This window comes from Micropterus salmoides, unplaced genomic scaffold, assembly GCF_014851395.1.
Source record: "Micropterus salmoides isolate LMB-PRFRI ecotype aquatic unplaced genomic scaffold, ASM1485139v1 Ms_hic_scaffold_15, whole genome shotgun sequence".
Lineage (NCBI taxonomy): Eukaryota > Metazoa > Chordata > Actinopteri > Centrarchiformes > Centrarchidae > Micropterus > Micropterus salmoides.
Window position 1 is genome coordinate 24,279,220 of NW_024040596.1, and position 21,580 is coordinate 24,300,799.

Below are 21,580 nucleotides of genomic sequence, written 5' to 3' on the forward strand. Positions count from 1 at the left end.
ACTCCTGCTCTGTACATAATGCATAGATATTGATATCGATCTCCTCATCTCACTGTTGGAGAGACATCTCATTGTTGGAAAAACATCTGAACACTTTGCAGAATGTTCTGTCTGAAATGTTAAAGAAAAACAAAACCAGGTGGTAAAATGGGCTTCAAATATGTACATGTATGAATATGATTTGTAGGGGATAATGCTGCTATACAGGCTTATAGCTGAGTTTATGAGCCTTCTGATGTTATCCCAGATCTTTTCTCACATCTTGTCTTTATCCTCCTTCCTCCTGTCCTTTGTTTCTCAGTTTGAGGTTTTTATAGCAAAGCTCACTTTTGTGAGCTTTGCTATAAATAGTGTCAGATGCTGCAGCACAGCCAAAGAAACTCACATCTCGACTTTTCTGTACTGCAGTCTGTTGTTCTGAAGTACTGTTCCTGCTGCTCTTTCCCTCTTTTTTCCTCACTCACCCAGTATTGTAGCTGTGCTAACACACCAGCACCCATACATCTGTACAGCAGGTTGAGTATATGGGCGCTCTGCTACATGTGGAACATCAATCTGCCTTAGAAGTCCGCTCCACATGTGTATGAGAGATGTATCGCGTGGTGTTAATATATGTGTATGCGTGTGAATAATAGTAGTTGAGTGTTGGTGTGTCAGAGAAATAGAGAAGAGGTATTGTATATATGATGATATGATGCAAATTGTAATGATAAAAGATTACCAGAACACTGAGCTATTATTATGCAAATTAGGCTGAAAGTACCAATACCTTTATTTTCAGTGTTTTTGTTTTGTCACATTCAAATAATTTTACCTAATGTCCATGAAAAATACTGATATTTCTCCAGACATTTCCAGTATATTATCTTTTCTAAATCAATCTCAGAACCCATCGGCTATCACCTGATGACGATTTAGCCTCTGGGGCTAATGGCCAATATTTTGAGGCTTGCAGTGTAGCCAGTGCATACCCAGAAGAAATCCAATATTCCAGCCAAGATGTGCTAGTCATTGTCCGATTACCAATCTTGGATCGGTTACTAGATTGCATTTCAGCCAATCCGTTCTGGCTCTTTTGCTCTTCACACCGACTGTTTACCTGCATACAACCACAGCCCTCTCAAACGTGATTGGTCAACACTGCTTGGGTTGCAAATGGAAACCAAATTCTTGTCCTTTGCCGACAGATTCTGAATTCATGTGCAGATATTTGTTTTTATAGAGACTATATCTAAATTAATATAGTTTTTAAGCATTAATAGTTAATACATAGTACATAACTGTTCAGTCACACTCCTCAAGCATACTATTTGCTTATTCATTGCCATGAATGAGCCATTCCTTTATCATTAATTTTATCTGATTATTGATCAGAGTTCTTTTAAAGTGAATTGAAACTACAGGATTGTCCCTCACTTTGAAACTGATTAATTGCTCTTTTAAATACTTGAGCATCAAAGTAGAGAGATTTCTTTTCTCAACATAGTGACTCTGTGAGCAAAAGCAGCGCCTTATTTAGCAGAAGAAACCCAAGAGATTTAAAGTTAGGAAATGCATGTTCACAGCTTTCTAGGAATCACTCATACACTTGATACTCACACAACATTATGTGCCGGTGCAACTTCCTTTTTTAGGGAATTAACTGCACACTAACAAATTTTTTTCACATTGCTACTTCTTGTACATTTGATTTCTTGTACATTACTTGATTTGTTGTGTACGTATGTTTTTGTTTTTTTTTAACTTGTAAGCCACATCAAAGACACATTTCCGTTGCTTTGTCGTTAAAGCTTTTCTGATTCTCATCATAACAAACTTACACAAGACGACAACTTCATCTAAGTTGTTGTTTTATTTTAAGTTGTATCATTAAGAAATTTGTAAAACATGCAACATTTTTATTTAGATGGGATTAGTTAATTTGTGATTCATTCAGTCAGAAAAATATCTGTTTGGGTCAAAACATCTCTATTTCACCTTTATACATCATTAGAGAAACTGCAATATCCTGGTCTCTGCACATACTGGTAAGAAACACTCTCTCTCTCTCTCTCAGTCAGCACAAAGGCATCCAATTAACAAGTCGGCGTATAATGCAAACCAAGAGAGTCAATCCCAACTCATTTACACTGCTAAGGAGGGTTAACTACCGTGAGAATCCTGATTCCCCATATAGGGGAAAAAATGTTCCTGGTCCATGAGGTTTGGCTGCCCCGGTGAAGTGAGGAGAAATCGTTGAGATTAAAGCTGGCACCTCACTCTCAAAGGGAGCACTGGGGAGGTGAGGGGTGGGGGAGGAGACCCAGCCCTGGGCAGTCTGCTGCCAACTGAGGTGAGGGATTGTAGGGGAAAGGAGACATGGCAGCTCCTCTTCCTGTTGGCTCGACAGAGGATGCCAAATTAGAGAGAAAGAAAGAGAGGGCAGAACCTGGGTTCATCTGTCATACTCTTCACTCTCTTTTGTCTCCTTTATCTCTCTGTATACCCCCCCCCCCCCCCCCCCCCCCCCCCCCCACACACACACACACACACTTCCCCTTTCTCCCTCTCTCTTTTTGCTGGATACAGTGCAGAAATATAATCCAGATGATGGCTAACCACAGATCGCTGGAGAGCAGAGGGAGACAACCAGAAATCACCAGGCCTGATAATCAGTGTGTGTTTGTCTTGATTACGTTGGCCATTTTGGGTTGATATTCATGGAGGATGTTTGACTTGGTTCTCTCTTTGGTTTGTGGGCTGATGGTGCTGTTGACAGCATGAACCTCTGCACTGAGTTGTGGATAGTTTCCAGGATTTTGTTTTCTTCCTCTCTTTCTCTGTTTAATTTATCAGTTGCTTCTATTTCTCTTTTGGTGTAATAACACTCTTTTGAAAATGTTCCTCCATTTTGAATCTGATGCTGATACCAGGTAATGATTTCATTTTTTTTACATGAACATAACAAACAGCTTTGATTAGGATCCCTTTAATTTGGTCATAAAAGAACTGTGACAAACTATGAAATGACAACACTGTTTCTAAACTATATCAAGTATATCTTGCATGTTGTACTGTAATTTCTTGTAACTTATTGGCATACAGTTAAACTGAGACCTAGACATCTGTGATAAAATCAAGTCAGATGATAACATCAGCCCATCTATTTTATTTAGATATAAGAGAGTTCTTTCAAAAGGTTTCAAATAAATAGTAAATTATTTTAAGTTCTCCTTTTGTTTAATCACGTCTTTCCTTTCACCTCTACCACATAATACATCATCCACATACCCTCACTGAATTAATTCTCTCTCTGCTCACATGCAAATTCAGTGCAACAGACCTTTCTTTTGCCCTTTGATTGGTTACACCAGGAAAAGAAAAGTTGATGACTTTGTTCCTTTGAGGTGTTCCAGCAAGTCCTGCTAGTGAGCCAACATGCACAGTACCGGGCCCCTGGATACGGTGCACCTAAATAGATTGCATGCTATTAGTTACACAGTCATAATATTAAATTACAGCAAACACTTGGTAACAATATACATCAGATATCCCCTTCAATAACATGTTAAAACTATACACAAATAGCTACGGCAAGTTGCTCTGTAGTTGGATTTATTTCAAGTAAAGCAGAAACATTAGACTCATTATTTCTAGTGTGGAAAACGTTTTCATGAATTAGATAAAGTTCAAATTACAGACGACAAAGTGTGTCAGATCAGCACGTTCCACTTTCCCCCGTTGTAACGGGAAGTTTTTCTTTCTCTGTCAACGGTCAGCATTTCCTTCTTTCTCTCAGTCTCGCTCTCTTTCATTCACATTTACGCCGACTTCACACGGTGCTGTATTTCTCTCTTATCTCTTGTCGCCTGTCTACAGTCTCTGCAGTGTGCGCGCGTGTGTGTGATGCTGACAGTTCGCCTCTCTCTTCTCCGTTTCTTGATGACCAGTCCTTCCTGGTGTTGACACACACATCTGGATGACGGCTTTGAGGTCTGCAGTCTTCATCAGAAATCAACACAAGCCATCACGTTACATTATACTTTGGGTTGTTTTAGCCAAGAGAACCTGTTGAGACTCCGGTTGCTTTTTTTTAACTGATGGTGCTAAATGCGTTGCTAAATGTGGAGTTGATCACAGTAACTGCCTTTGGTGTTAATTTCACTGTTTTTGTCATGGCAGTGTCATGTTGATGACAGTAAGACAACAGCAAACTAAACAGAGCAAAGTACAATTAAGTTAAGTAGGAATCATAGGGAAGCATGGAAACTTATAATGTTCTTCACTGAATAATTTATTGAACTTACAATTTCTGTTTATACAAATGTTATTTAAACCTAGTCTAAACCGAAATAAAAATCAGGTCATTTTAATTCTGAAATACGATTATGATAATACTCTAAAACACTTCTTTGATTGGAGAAAAAGCTGTGAGCCAACAGTTTTGCTTTAATAAAGTTGGCAGAGGACAAGTAGAGGCAGAGGCTCAACTGCTGACAGGGTTTGATCAACAATGAATGTCGGCCAATTTAAAATAACCTCTTCACCAAAAATGCCCAGTGTTTTATTTTTCCAAATTGAGTTGAAGATGAACTGAAACTGAATTGTAAAGTAAGAAATCAAATGAAATCAATAAGAAAGAAATACAAATTAAAGCTCAACTTAATATGATCTGAAATAAAATGAAATTTTGATATAATTTAGAAATAGTAGAACTAGAAGAACTGTGTTCAAGTTTCCATTTGGTCTTAAATGAGCACTTTGCCTTTCCCCTTTACCGTTTAATAATTTTAATAATTATTTTTTCTTCTGAATAAGTGAAAGAATCAAACACCTCTTGCTTTGATTTGGTTTTTTTAAATTGATTTTAGAGCCGCCAACAAAATCTGTACTTAGCCAATACCTGACTGAATATTCCTGTGACTTAAAGGTGTCGGTAGGTCTTTGGTAATTTGATTACTTACAAATATGTTGTGGCATTCACACCACTAACGTACAGTATCAACTGGTCACGCAGTATTATATAATCAAAATCTAGTTCTAATATTTTTTATTTAATTTAAGATGACAGAAAACAGAATACCTGGAGCTAGCTAATATTCCATTATAGCAGCACTGACTGGGTTCTGGATCTCTGTGCACAATATAATGAAGCTGTCATCTGTAGTGAGCTGTCCTGTGGCCACCAAAAGGTTAATCCAGTGACCAGTTTTTAAAGATTGAATTCTTTAATGGGCTTAGGGCTGAGAGCCACAGACAGAGTAGGGATGTTTGAAAGTATAGAGAGACAGACTAACACTAGATTCGCTGACAACAACACCTTATTTGTTGAAGCCTTCTCACTCCATCTCTCTCTGCCACATGTAGGACGTGTAAGAGCATTCAAACCGTGAACAGGGCAGGTTCTCTCTCTCTTTCTCCCTCTTCCTCTCTCAATCCAGTATATAAGTGTTTTAAGGCTATGAGACATACTGCTCTGGCCTGCTTCCTCTCTCTCTCACTGCACACATAGCAGAAGAGCCGCACTCCTCTCTGTGGGTCTGGTTTCAATTTCTGGAAAATGAAGAGGTTGTGAGAAGGAGAGAGGAAAAACTCCTGCCTTGTAAATCCATTATTGTTCAGGATATATCAGAAATCCAGCTTTAATAGCACTGTTTGTGTAAGATTTACTCTCAGTCTGCCACTATATAATCCCATTCGCCGACCAAGGCTTAGCAGCACAAATAAACACAGTAATGGATCCCCTCACATATAGCAAAGAGAAGAGGCAAAGAATGAGGCACCCTTCGGCCCAATCTTTTCCAGATGGCACCAATAGATCACATTATTTACATCGGCTGTGTTCGGGTTCCCAAGGCAACGTTGCACTGTTTTACAATCGTTAGTTCAATGACCCGAATCGTTTCTGTTTTTTTTAACCCGGGCCTTGATTAGCGCAGAATCCAAAAAAGATGGATCCCCTTCGTGGAAGAGGAGTACGTTACTGATACCCAGATGTGGTGTCACTCCAACGCACCTTCTCGAGAGGATAAACCTCCCATCTCCCACCTCCCCCCATATGGGATTCCTTATGATATTCAATCCTCAAGCTGGGTGTGCATTCTGCACTGATCAGCGCGCATCGTTTCCATTAGCGTGGCTTGTTCCTCTTCGTTCACCCGTGAACTGCAGTACGATCTTTGGGACTCATTACCCCTCTGCTCTCAGTGTGGTTATGGATAGTTAGCATCGTTCATGATCCTTAATTGTTTCTCCTTGTCTTTTCTGCTCAGAGATGAGCAGCTGGGTGGAAAAGGATGTACGCTGATAAATCTCTCGGGCAGGCGGGGACCTCTACATGAGAAAAAAATCTGCTGGTTGAACCCCAGTTGTTGTTTGTAAGTTAACATCCACTCTTCCTGCCTGTGCCATTTTGTGCCATGTTTCAAGAGTTTACGGAGGTTCTACCAAACTGTGGTGACATAGAAAAACACAGACACATGCTGCAGGGACAAGAGTTCAACGATTTCTTTCTGCTGGTAGCAGGGAGGGGACCCCTGTGAGGATTTCAGCTGCCATAAGCATCTCTTGCTTGTTTATCAAAGGTTAGTCTGTTTCAGAGTCTGGACGCAGCATCTCTGAAACCTTAAAAAACAGCATGAAGGTTGTTCAGCCTCATGAGAATCATTCAAAGCTGTCGTATTTTTTCTTTCCAGCTGAACTGGAAAGATTCGGTACTGTAGAAGTCGATGCCACAGTTGTAGAGATCTCTCACTTCTGCCAAATCTTACTGTCTTCTTCCTCTGCTTCATTGGCCAAGAGTCAATCTTTCAGACTGTTTCCCTCGTGCATCTCTCCATTTCTAACAGCAAGGGAGATGGGGGAGGCTGCCGTTGATTTCTGACATAATGGAGGAGAGCAGAGAAAAATAAAACAACAACAGAGAGGTCCAAAGATGTGAAGACCTGGTAGCTCTCCAGAAAGTCTGTGTTTTCTGAGTATGATTGCTGTGTTGCTGCCAAGGACACTGTGTGTGTGTGTGGGCATGAACAGTTCATGTATGAAGCAGGATTTGACTGATTCAGGTATGTGAAGGCAAAGACGCCAATGCTTTTGGACTTTGGTGCCAACAGCCAATGTGGCAACATTCAATATGCTGAAATGTATTGATGTAATGTATTTGAAAATATAAAAATGTGCTTCTTATCAGAGTGCCTGCAGCTCTTAAAGGTTGTCCCATAGCCCACCCTAATTATACAATTTGATTAATTAGTTTATTTGTCTGGGCTGATGCCCATTAATTAACGAAAAACTGTAAACTTGTTTATAAAGGAACATACAACAAACATCAACAAACCAATAATAACAAACATGGATGCGTACATTTCATTCTTTAAGCGGCAACTACTGTGTCATATCTTTTATATTAACAATGGATAACATGACATGTATGTAAAAGAAGTCATACCTGACATTGCAGTTCTCCTCAGCTCTGTAGAACGTTATAACGTCTTTCAGCTAATTTATTTCTGCACACAACTCTCTTTTCAGCTGCAAAATCTATAACTCACTATACACTACCAGCTCCGCACTGAACAGCAGCCAGAGAATGTTAGAGACTATAGTTGGTGAACATAGAGGAGCATTTAACAGCTGAAGAGCAATGTATTCCCCTCAGGAGTTAGTGGAGAGCTAATACAAAGCTAAAAGAAGGGTGAACATTGTCAAAAACACCATTCCAAATCACTGATAATGTTGCTCCGCATCTGCCGGATGTGTCAATAGGCAAAAGTTCACCATATCAACTTGCACAGCTTGTTTCTGCTGCCCCCAAGAGGAATAAACACCCGTTTTTGCAGATTTAACCATAGACTGTATATGAAAAACGTTTTAACTAAATGAATATGTGATATATATATTTCAGGTTTGAATCAGTTAAAACATTGTGGTAAAAGACTGTGGAGATGTGCAGAGCAGGAGGGAATCCAATATGAAACAAAAGACATATATATAATGAAGTGTAAATAACAAAAGAGATTTTTTCTGTTGAATGTTTGTATAATGAGGCAATGACTAGACAACATTCAGTATTTAATAGAAGACCAATAGTGGGAGCACATCAGCACGACTTGAGATTAACATTATTGATCCCTGAAGAGGAAATAGTTGGAGCGATAAATTATGGGTGATTTGTCTTCGTCATGCAAATGTAGAGCTCCTGTGGGCTCAGAACAGGCTGACTATGTTGACTATTAACAGATTTACAGAGGAACATGTGTTGGCAGTTTTCAGATATATAAATTTACAGTCCATTGCAAGAGCAAATGTGCATCACTGGCGACCTTGCTGCTGGAATTGTGCAACCTTTGACAAAGAACCCACTGATTGTGTTAAACTCCCCCGGTCACTCAGTCCAAAATCAACCGCACAAGTGTCGTCCTCCTCCCGCCCCTGCCTGGAAAAATGTACTCAGACTGTGTGTGTTCGATTCCTGGCTCGACCTGCGCTGTCGTATTTCTCTCACTCCTCACGTTCCTGTCTTTGCGGCGATAAAAACCAATAAAACATTGCCGAGAAGTGGCTGCCCATCGCCCCTCTTCCAAAAAACTCAATTAAAGCAAAACAATGAGCAGTTACTGCACATTATTCATACTTTAGCTCCCTGACAGGGATAAATCATTCTATTTAATGACAGATTGGTGCCTGATTCAGGCAAATGTATGAAGTGGCAGTGAGCTGTTTTGAACAGATGTAAGCTGAAGAAGAAGAGGAGGAGGAAGCTGGAAATGTAATTACAATTAATGTGGGTGAGTGGGAGGCCGGTGAGTTCGGACAGTAAGCAGAGGCTCGTCAGTCTGCCCCCGGATGGTTGCGGGTGCGAATCCCTTGTTGCTGAGACCAAGGAAGGCAGCTGAATAAACCCATTAGAGGAATGTAGAGACTACAGACAGGAAGCAGACAAACTCATTAGAAGAACATTTTGGGGATGTCGGATTATGTGGGACATGCGCTGTGGAAGGTTTGACAGATAAAAGTTTTTTTTAAAAACATGACTAAAGTGCTTGGTCCATTGTAATACATATAAGCAGTTACTGTCACTCTGCAGACGTTTGTCATAGTTGTCATACAACAGTCTTTCCCGGAAAATCAAAAAAATGTATGACACCAATTTGGAGTTCAGCTTGAAGATCCACAATGAGAAAAGAAAGAACAGAGACAGAAATGAGAGGAATTTCCTGGAGATGACCTATAATTTTACAGATGAAGAGCATCTTAGTGTCACGCACATCTCTTCTTGATCATGTATCTGCTCATAAACATGTCTGCTGAGAAGCATTGGTGTCTCCTCTCATGGCAGCGAAGCATTACTCGGGTCTTTTCATGTCGTCGGATGTTGTTTCCAGATAGAACCACGAAAATCCCACACCATTGGACTGAAAAATAACTTTTGTATTTTTACATCTTTGATAGCTAGTTGGCCTTTCAGGTCTGCACAGCGAAAAACTCTGTGCTTCTTATCCAGATAAATAAACCTACTATTTCAGTGCATTAAATATACTAGTTCTATACCATGTATTAAAAAAGACAAGATAATTATTTACAAATTTGATTAAATTCAAACATGCTAAAACCAAATTAACACATAACAGAAGGCATGTTCTTTGACAAGAAATAATACCATTGTACTTTGGAATGGCTCCGAATATATATAGCAAATCAAGCTTCATATTGATGTCAGAATGAAGAACAGAACTGTCAGTCAACTGATGATCAGGCTAGCTGAAATTACATACAGTATGTCTCAAGCCAGTGCCTTGTTAAGCCTTGCCAGATCAGAATAAAGGCCAAATTATACTTCTACAGAAGAGCAAAAATTGTACAATTGAGTTTTTAAAATGAGCTCAAAAGCTATGACCACAATTGGTGCAAAACCGACACACACGTATGGTGTTTCCATTGAAATCCCATCAAAAAATATATGACATATTACCACTGCTTTTTTAATGTACCTTAATAGTTCAGGACCTTTATTGCTTCTTCTACTGTAAACAAGTCATGTCACCTTGCACCTTACCGTTACAGGCTTCCATAGTTTTTGCAGAGTGAAAACAGCGGTCGCTCTGCTCTGCCTTCATCTGTGTGTTGCTCGGTATTCGGTGAACCTGATCCGGACTGTGGCTCTTCATGCTCGTTAGTGTGTTTGCTGCTCCAGCAGGACTTGACCCAACATCCGTCTGGGCCAGATCCCCTTGGCCTGGGCTGCAGATGGGGAGCACACGCATCAAGACAGAGACACACACAATGTAGACACACACACACACACACACACACACACACACACACACACACACACACACACACACACACATACACAGACTTAGAAAGATGGTAGATAATATAGGGTACATACATAAATACACTTCACACATGCAAAAATGCTCATAGGCTACATGTGGAGGCTCTGTTCCAACACTCGTAAGACAATTATAAAAAATGTATTTCTCATAATTATGGCTTATTATGAAACAAGTATGAGAATCCTCCAATTAAAATTCACATTTTACAGTTTTTCCTGTAATGATATCAGAATTTTTGACATGTTACATGCAGTACTTATTTTTTTCATCTTTTCTAATTATGATTTTGTCACAATTACAGATATTCTCTCCTTCTTCTCATTTTGTGCCTTTGTTTTTTCCTCACATCATACTGGAACGTCACACCATAAGAAGAAAACAAAACTTAAAAATGAGTGTTCAGTCTTAGTGGCAGAAGTGGGCCACACATATGCTACAGATAGCATCACTCCAATGCTGCTTTCAATCCTGAGCCTATATTAAAATAAAACCTTGCAGATTACGCAACTTGAGCCATTTAGTGTTAAATTTTGTAAGGTTTACTGACTTGCAAGAGACCAATTTAAAAAAAAACATGGTCAAAATCAAAGCAGCAGAGGTTGAGATATTCTGACTTTTAGTCCCTCATGTAGTTCAAGCTCCGAAAAGCATGGATCCCATAACGTGCAGAAAACGTTGTGTCTGTTGTCACAGGCTGGGTAGGTCTCCAATTATATTGAGCAAATAGTGACACATAGTGACCCTGTTTTATATGCTATTGTGTCTGCAGGTCTGGTATTCCTGACCCGAATGCTGAAAAAGCAATGTAATTGTCCTCCCCTCTCACAGGAATCCCACAGGACCCCTGGGACCTTCGATTTGACACGGGGTCAGACTCCACATACTCTCTTACATACATTCACACTCATAGATGCACACAAACACAACCCAGCAGACAATCAGATATGTACTCATTCATAAACACACTCACAGATGAACACACGGACTACTGTCTCGCTGCAGTTTTTCTGTTTTCCACGGTGGATGTGAGGGCGGTTTGGCTGAAATGTAAATGAAAACGAGCGGGTTCGTTGGGGAGATGGCGGGCGGTTCCAGCTGTATGACTTCAGTAAAACAATCCTCCGTCACACACGCTGAAGATCGGACGTGCTGACAGCAGTGACGAGGCCTTGAAACAGATATTACACATCTATTACACATGTGAGCAGACCCATATACGTGTACTAAAACACACACTTACATATGTGCCTGTCTCTTCCTCACATGTGCACACACACATGGGAAAAGTAAGGAAGAGTTGAAACATACAGAGATGACCGAGGTTGTGGGTTAAATTTAAAATAGTTTACTGTGTGTACAACCAGTGTAAATGTATCTGTTTCTAAAACTCTGAAGTTACCCACCAAACAGAAACAGAACAGATTTATTATTTTTTAATAATAATTTTAACCGTAAATTATCTAATAGATGACTTCATTTACCTCAACTGCAGATAGCATCTTTATTTGAAATGGCTTCATATTAAACACAATCCTTGTCCCTGTTTGGTTTCTCCCTGTTTACTAATCACTTAAAGTGATTAGGGATCAGATCAACAGCAGCAGCTCAGTGCACCTTTTATTTGATTGCACATATAGAAAACACTGGAGCCACTTTTCCTTGTTGCGTCAATGAGACAGAGATGGGTAAGTTCTGTATAATTACAGTGTTTTAGCTTTAGCTTATCACAAGGACAGAGGACACAGACCATGGATGTATAAAGAAAATCAAACTGTGTGGATATTTCCACCGACATAATGACTGAATATGCGACTTTGAGAGACAGATTTATAGACACCTTTTCGACTTCTCCACCTCTGGAGGCGCTTTGAACAACTGGATTTCAATCCATCTTGAATGCGTCCTGGATGCACTTTTTTAAATTATTTTTATTTTTGGAGATTTCATAGCTGTTCAATCCGTCCAAGATGGAAGAAGTGACTGAGTGTAAATGGGGTCTGAGACAACAATAATGTTTAATCATATAATTGCTGGCCACCACAATTAATCATATTTTTACAGTTGTAGGTGTATTACTGCAATTTTGTAAACATAGAGAGAAAACAGCTGCAACAATATGAATCAATAATAAAAAATATGAAAACGTGATGTGTTTTAATAGCCTACTTAGCTTTTCATGTTTAAACATATAAACAATTTTCTCATTACATGCTTTGGACACATGCTTTTATATATAGGCTACTGTACACTTGAGCACATCCAAAATGTTCCTACACCCTCCATTACCTCCACGATTTCATGCTTTTGATATGCTCCCAAATAATATAAGCCATATCCTTTTATTCCTCATCATACTCACCCAAAAACCTGTTCTGTTTGTCTCTTCACAAAAGCATTTTCATGTATCTTTGCAGAAGCATATTTAAGCCTGAAGCCCGAATTGGTGTGGGCTACTTGAGTGATATGATATTAACTGTAAAATAATAACAACTAAGAGCTTACTGGTTAATATCTCCTCTGATACTGGGAGGTTTGGGGTTTGACTCTTAGTGAAGTCATGCCTATTTTCTCCACTTAAAAGCCATACCCTTTCAGCTCTCCATGCTGTGGATGTGGGTGTTGGCATTGTGGTTACAAAACCAGATGAAACTTTTGGGTTTGTTGTGGGAAACTAGCAAAAAATCCTTCCTCATAACCATAACCATCCATCCTGTAAGAGTAACCTTCAGTTTCTACTTGTTACCTCCCTGCAAGCTGCTCTGGATTAAAACATCAAATGTCAATAATATAAAATGTCCCCTTCCAAAAAGTGATAATGTTAAAGCCAGTTTTGGCGGCAGCTGCCCAGGTGACGTTTTCTCAGATGTTTTCATCTGAAGCAGCTTCCTGAAACAGAATACAGAGTGTTTCACATCTGTGTGTGGAGCAAATACCATCGACCTCTCCTTCACTCGTCCCTCCTTTTAAATGAGAGTATATTAGGTGTTATAATGTTGTGGCTGTTTTTAGTGGCTGCTGAGAACACACACACTCACACACACATGGACAAACACATATTTGTACACACCCGTCAGATTGCTTATGTTTGGGCGGACAGTTTATTCAGTGTTCTAGCTCTTAATCAGTCATCAAGTTCAAGGGAAGCAGGTGATATGTGTAAACACACACACACACACACACACACACACACACACACACACACAAGTTAACTGGATAACAAGGTCATATTTGGAGATCGGGATTTACTTTGGCCCGTGTTGCTGGTCTTAATGATTAAATCATCTATTGGTTCAGGTTTTCATTATTCTGTGTTAGCACATATCTGTGGGTGACCAATTTTGCTGGCTGAACTGACTCTGTAAGTTTTTATCAGCTGTGAGCCACTTCTTAGGAGTTGGTTATTAACTCGATTTCTGACTTTTTCATGTCTTTTAGCTGACTTATTTGAAAATGAGCCTTCAAATGGGTCTTAAATATGCATCAGTTGGACACATACACAATATCATGCTAACACAATATTAACTTTTTCTGAGACTTTTAATCTCAGATTCATCCTCAGCACTGCTCCAATATAGTTTATTTCTGTCTACCATTTTTATGATTGCTTTTGTATACATTTCATTTCGCTTTGCAAACTGTTGCAATATGACAAATAAACCTACCTTGCACCTTTCACATGGTGTAAAAAAAGTTGCAGAAAACACTAAGACTAAAGCTGACAGATCTCAGGTAAAAAGTCATCATCCTTTCCTGTTGATGAAACATGCAGAACACTTGGAAATAAAGGAGCAGTATTGTATTGTAATCCATGGTAGATCTAGTTTGAATAAGTTTAGTGAGTAGGATAAACCCCTTGAGATGAACCATCTTGTTTTCGAGGGGGTCCTGATAGACAATACAATACAGAACAAGGGACTAATCAAACACATTACAATACTAAGACACAGACTATATGTAATACTACAATCAACACACTACAACAAAGACAACAACAACATCAACAACAAACAAAAAACAAAACAAAACAAACAAACAAAAAAACACAAACCACACAGAGGCTGTGAACAAATACTTGCCTGCAAAAACATAACATAGAATAAAGAATATAGTGACTTGTAAATTATATATAGGTATAGCATCATTTGAAACATGAACAGTTTAACTCAAAATATGAAGACAAACTATTTTTAAAAATGTGAAATGATGTTAAAGATCATATGTTTGAAGGTAAGTTATTCCAGTCTGAAGGAGCCTTAAACATAAACGCTCTCTTTACTGCTTTTTTGACTATAGGAGTGAAAAAGTAGTATTGTGTAGAATACCTCAAATGATGTATTGAAGAATACGGTACCAAAAACTGTTGTAGATATTGAGGATAGTTAAAATGTAGACATTTAAATACAAGTTGCAGCCAATGTATGTGTCTTCTTATATTGAGTGAAGTCCATTTAAGTGAGTGATACATTACACAGTGATGAGTATTATAGGAACATCCAAGAGAAAATCTGCAGAGATTACTGTATTAAGGGGTAGAAGGCTAGTTTTAGTTGCACTTTGATAAACAACATTGGTTTATTAGATAACAGCCATTTTGGTAAGGTACTAAAATCCAATTGAAGAGCCGTTTGGATTTGCAATAAATGTGGTTTAGATGTATAAATGACAGAGGAATAAGAGCAGATTAAAGGCAGATCATTAATAAAATAGAGAAAAGAAGTGGACCCAGCGTCGAACCTTGTGGTACACCTCTTTGTTGAACAAATAAATCCGACCTACTCCCTTTAAGAACAACACATTGTTTTCTATTATGTAGATACGAACTAAACCATAATAATGCATTTTGAGATTAGCCAATTCCATACAGCTTATCTAAAAGTAGATAGTGATCCACCAAATCAAAAGCTTTTTTGAGATCAGTAAAAATAGCCCCTATAGGATTACCAGTATCAGATGCTGAAATCACATCATCAGTAAGTTTTAAAAGAACAGTAGTTGTTGAAGGATTAGGTCTAAAACCGGACTGAAATGGTGAAAGGATATTATTGGTCTCAAGATACTGTGATAACTGATTAAATATTATTTTCTCAAATACTTTAGCAATAGAACAAATTAATAAGGATCAAGACAATCACCAACTTTGTAGAGTGGAGTAATGCAGGAATATTTCAAGATTGTTGGTAACTCAGAAGTAGACAAGGACATATTAAACAGGTCAACTAATGGAAACATGAGAATATGAGAAGATAATTGAATATATCTGGATTCAATTGCATCAAGTCCTGCACTGCTTCTCGAACTTAGTTGTTTGATAGCATTTAAAACATTTGTAGGTGTTATTTTCGTAAAGGAAAAGGTACTGTAACAAGGCAAAATGTTCTTAAAAATTTCAGTATAAGAGGCATTCAGTATTGGGTCAGAGCAGACAGAAGAAAAATGCTGACAGAACACTTGGGCAATAGATAGAGAGTCGGAGATTATTTTATTTCCATCTCTTAATTGATTAATGGGACTTTTGTCTGAAGTGTGTATTATGGCTTTTAAACTGTTCCAGAATTGTTTAGGATTTTTAAAATTATTAGAGAGACATTGTTTATAATAATTAGATTTTGTATTGCGGGTCACTGTCTTAGAAAGATTTCTTTCTTTCTTGCCTGTATGATTCCCAATCATCATTTTTCTTTGTCTGACGATATATAGCCCAAGCCTTGTCCCTCTGCTTAAGAGACTTACAATTTCTGTACTTACCCATGGCAGGTGTCTTTCCTTCACCTTTGATATTTTCCAGGGAGCGTGTCTGTTGATTACTTGAGTGAACTGTAAGAAATCCCAGGCATCCTGAACATTGGGTATTAATTGGAACCTATCCCAATTAATAGAAATGACATCATTAATAAATAGATCTATGTGATGATTTCAGAATTCTAATCTTCCATATGCAATAAATAGCTGAGTGGTCACTGAGGCAATCAGACAAAACACCTGCTTTAGTAAATCTGTCAGGGTGAGAGACAAGTATCCAATCGAGTAGAGACTGACATGTTGGGGTAATTTGAGTGTGTTCCATTATAAGTTGTGTTAGGTTTAGATTTCCAAAATTATTTTTAGTAGAAGACTTGTCTAGACAATTTTTGTTAAAATCACCTAAAATAATAATTTCATTTTTACAAGAGATCGAGTCAATGGTGGAGGTTAAACAGTCAGAGGAGTTCTACACACATTTCCAATAGTTATATATTTATTCTGATGAAAAAATGAAAGGCATTCAAAATATACTGGTTTAACTAAGGGTGTAATTAGCTCAGACACTAAGTTAGAGGAAACGTATGTAGCCACCCTTTGAGCCTCTATCAGCTGTATATAGCATATAATTTTAATTTCGTTGTCAGAAATTGTACTCCTAAGCCATGTTTCAGAAAACGAATACAAAAACACAAATAAACATTATCACAAAAAACACAGATTCAGGCCCAGCAGCCTCAGCCTTCTTATGCCAAGACATCTCCATGAGAAGGCCAAATAAAGAGACTAAACAGAGACCATTAATAGCGCACACATAGGTCTGCAACAGAGATAACAAAGTAGAGATAGCTCCATTAAACCATTAGGCAATAGTATACCGAAATTAGCATTCAAATTAATGGGCCTATGGCAGTATGAGAAACAATACAACAGGTAACTATGATTTTATGACAACAACTGAGAACAACTGGCAATACATCAGTGCAATTTTATGACAACCGGATGTAAACAAACATTGATTTTCGGCAGAGAACTAAAAGGCATGCCAGCGCAAATAAGTCAAACGTCCAGTTAATAAATAAAAATAAAAACCATGAAAAGAAATATCTGGCCTTGTTAACGTCACCTTCGCAATGGGTCAACTTTTTAATTACAGCTTGAAGTTGGGCGACCTGATTCAAACAGACAGGAATAATAGCGTATCCTTAAGCTAACAGCATTAGTGTAACTGTACCTGTTATGTTGGAGAGTTCATGGGAGACATAAAGGCAGTTTCTGCAGCTTTATGAAAACACTTGGGGTTTGCCATCAACAATGACACTTACCGGAGAGAGTATTTCAGATTCAATTCACGGAGTCTCCATTTAACTGTATCAAAACACCAGCATTTCTTCATGAGTTTGGCACTGAAATTGGCATAAATAAAGATGCGAGTACCTTTAAACACAAACTCAGTCTTTTCTCTTTTCCTTGTCCTGAAAGTTAAGAGGTTTAATCAGGATAGGCCTTGGGCCAGATCTATTGCTGTGACGGAATGTTGGAGTGAGGTGAGCCAACTTGATTGCCGGAGGAGTGGTGAAATTTTCTCGCCCAAGGAGCTGTGGGATGAGCTGGGACATGAAGCCAAGAATATCACGGCCCTAGGAAGATTCCGGATTCTTAACGAAGCAAAGATTGGAAGACCTGGTTTGATATTATGGCATTATCTTTAGTTAGTTTGTTAGTCCGAGTCAAGAGTTCTTGTAGATTGTCCTCGGTTGGACCAATTCGTTGTTCTAGAGAAGACATATGTTCTCCAAGTATATCCAATGACATCTGAATGCTGCTGAGTTTTGTTTGGATACGATCAACCTTTGTGTCAAGGTGAGCAAGCATATCTGTCTTGATCTGTTGTACGCCATCCCATAAAGTTTGCAAGGAGATCTAATTTTGTTGATCCAATGCCATTGTAATGGCAAGCAGTGTTCTTCAGTTCTTGTGTCAAGTAAATACAAATGATACTGAATTTAACTGTATAGATGGGGGTTACACATTGAAAAGTACCACGCATTAGTTTTACTTCATGTTAATGAAAGAAGGAAAAGATGACCAAATGGAGTGGCATCTGACTTTGGGAATAACACAGTCTTGAGAAATTACATTACCGGGAAAACAAGTAAAAACTCATCCAAATTGAGTTTGTCTGCGTGATTTCTACTGTGGTTGCATTGGTGGGCTGTTGGGGGAGGAGGACTGTGAGGAGGTGGGGGAGAGAGAGGGGTTCATATCCAAAGAGACAGTCATTATTTTTCACGTCACTGGGAATAGATGAGCGTTGTCAGGCTGACTAATGACTGGGTCTCTGCTGCGGTGGAATCAGTAGAAAGTCTCCGTCTACCGATGTCAGTCATTTTCTGATGGACCCCAGCGCTGATGGATTGTAGGATCTGGATCTGATTACACGCTACACTGGCATCCACTCATCCCCCGATCCTTTTGTTATTTTGGAAATGGGTAATAAACACAAATACAGCAGACATTCAGTACATGCATTCACACGCACACGCACACACACACACACACACACACACACACACACACACACACACACACACACACACACATTCTCGCTCTGCAGTCTTCATCAGTTTTGACACTTTCCTCAGACCTCAGCTCAGTCAGAGGCTGCATGGCAGAAACCCCCTGCACACACAGCACGTCTGGTTCCCAGAAAACTACACCCAAAGCTCTCAGTTACACTTTTTTCACTGTGCTAAATGGCTGGTAATGGCTTTGAAGTACACTATAATGACATAATGTACTATAGGTATGTATGCATGTATGCATGCTCTACATCCAAAAATACTTTGCAGATCCAGATGCTTTTGTTGTGACTTTTATGTTGTGCTATATTGCTATGTTCACTCTAGAAGGAGGGACATCTTTCTCCATGGCAGGAAGCAGCAGGCATGTGGGACATGTGGCTGTAAATAAAAACATATTAAAAACTGTGTCCCTACTTTCTCAACAATCCGTATACTTTTATATATACTAGAGTTTTCATATGGACTATTTCTAAGCTTCAGAGTAGTTACAGTGAAAACGTTTGTTCTGTAGATTATTCAGAAAGACAGTGGTCTTTTTATTGCTTTGAATCCTGCAAATGTTCAGCACATTGCTATTTATTTTACCTAAAACTAAATGGCTGTTGTCAGCTACTTCAGCAAAGGTTTATGTTGAGCTTAGGAACAAAAATATATGAGACTCCTGAATAACCATGATAAAGGACAGCAGAGTGTAAGCTGCTTGTATAAAAACACAAGTTCAGGTTATAGACCTTTGACTTGTCAAACACAGCTTTACAATCAATGTCACTCTTCCGTTTAGGTGTAACACCTCCCGGTCCATCCAATTGGCATAGCTTATTGGGGAACCTTAATGGAATGTAGTGATCATTCATTTGCTTGCCACTTACACCTGTGCTGTGAAAAGTCCTTGTTTGCTCAACTCACATGCTGTAGTCAAACAGTACTTTAACAAAGGGATCCAAAACTCAATAAAATAACAATTACATAAATAAAAATAATAGTATTGACAGTATTCATACTGAAGCTGAGTAAGTGTCCTTTTGATTTGTGTTTCACCTTGTCTGCCCCCCCACTCCTGTCCTGTCAACACTACGACAGGCAATGAGACAAGGTGCTGAAACAGTCCGACTCCCTGAGGGACCCCAGAGCTCCCAGTACAAGCCCTACTTTCTCACACACGCACACACACACACACACACACACACACACACACACACACACACACACACACACACACACACACACACACCTGTATTACTGCCTGTATTACTCAAAAGACCATAGTGTTTATTAAAAGTGTCTTCATTTCATCCCTTTTAACATGGCTATCTGCCGACCCAAGATACCCAATTTAATTCCCTCCTCCTTTTTGTATATATTTTATTGCAACTTCCTTGTCCACTTCATGTTTTATGATCTTTGTTTCAATTATTATTTATGTATTTATTAGAAGCAGATGTTCATAATGTAAACAGTATAGCATTATAGTCACCTCTGGCTATATATATCTATATATATATATATATATATATATATATATATATATATATATATATAGAGAGAGAGAGAGAGAGAGAGAGAGAGAGAGAGAGAGGGCTGATTTTAGTTAGCATGACTATAAGTAACAACTGAAATATTTTTTAATGTGATATTATTTGTGTTCACTTGTACTTTGACACTAATTGTTTTTCTTTTTTCTGTCATCCTGTGGATATCCTTTACATTTTATCCCACCTGTACTTGTAGCACCTCTTTTGGGTTTGTCATTTATATGTAATAATATTATTTTTCCTCATGTTTTTTGAAAATCTGACCAGTGATGTCTGAAACATGATTCACACATTATTTCTTCTTCCTTAAAATCAGATCTTAAGCATTTGAAATAGTGTATGATGAGCACACACAGTATTCACTCATGTCAATGCAAGCACTGAGAGACATGGGTGATTATTAATTTGTATGGATATTGAATTAGGGTGAGTTATGATTATTTTATTTGTTACTGTTTGATCTATTATATTTTGAATAATCATTCCATCTTTAGGATTTCACACAAAAAACAGCCCCACAAATTTTCCAGAGCCAGAGGTGATGTCTTTTGAGTGCATTGTATGTCCAATGGTCCAAAACCCTGAAATCCAAAATTTTCAATAATATAACAGAAAGAAACAAGAAGCAAAGAAAGAAAGAAAGAAGCAAATCCAAATTTAAGAAGATAGAACCAGAGAATATCTGGCATTCAAACCTTGATAGCAATACGGTATAGCAACATAGATTATTTAGAAAGTCAACTGTAAAACCATTTTCAGATAAAATATTCTGGTGATTTAAATCCAGTAAATTAACCACTTGACTAATGAAGGCACTGATGAAGAGATCAATCACATATATATACAGTATATATGTACAAACAAATCCACTGACGTGACAAAGTGTTTCTCACATGCACAGTCACACAGATTAGTAATGAAATCCAGATTCTCCTTGGGGAAGCAAACATTGCTTTACACAAAATACTTTGTCCTGAATGTTTATTATGCTTGCAGAGGCTTCCCACTCTGAGAACAGCGGGCCAGTGAGGGAGTGACGCTGCAGGCTGTGTGCGGTCGGCCTGACAATTCAATCACTGACACCTTCTCTGCACTGCACCTTTTTCGGACTTTATTATGTTTTTATCCCCCTGGCCAAATTCTCCATCCTTCCAGTGATCGTATCATCGGTCTGCACATCTGCTTAATTGTCCATCTACTGTACCCAAGCATATTCAGTCCATCTGATTTGTCTGTCTTCAAAAAACACATCTTCCGTTTATCAAGGTGTCTGTCATCCATCCGTCCGTCCATCCATCCATCCACTTGGGTGGTGGACGTCCTGTGGACTCCGAATGCCTGCAGTGTCAGAGGGGAGAACCTGTCTTTCAGCATCAGGATTCAGAGTCCAGGAAACACACACACACAC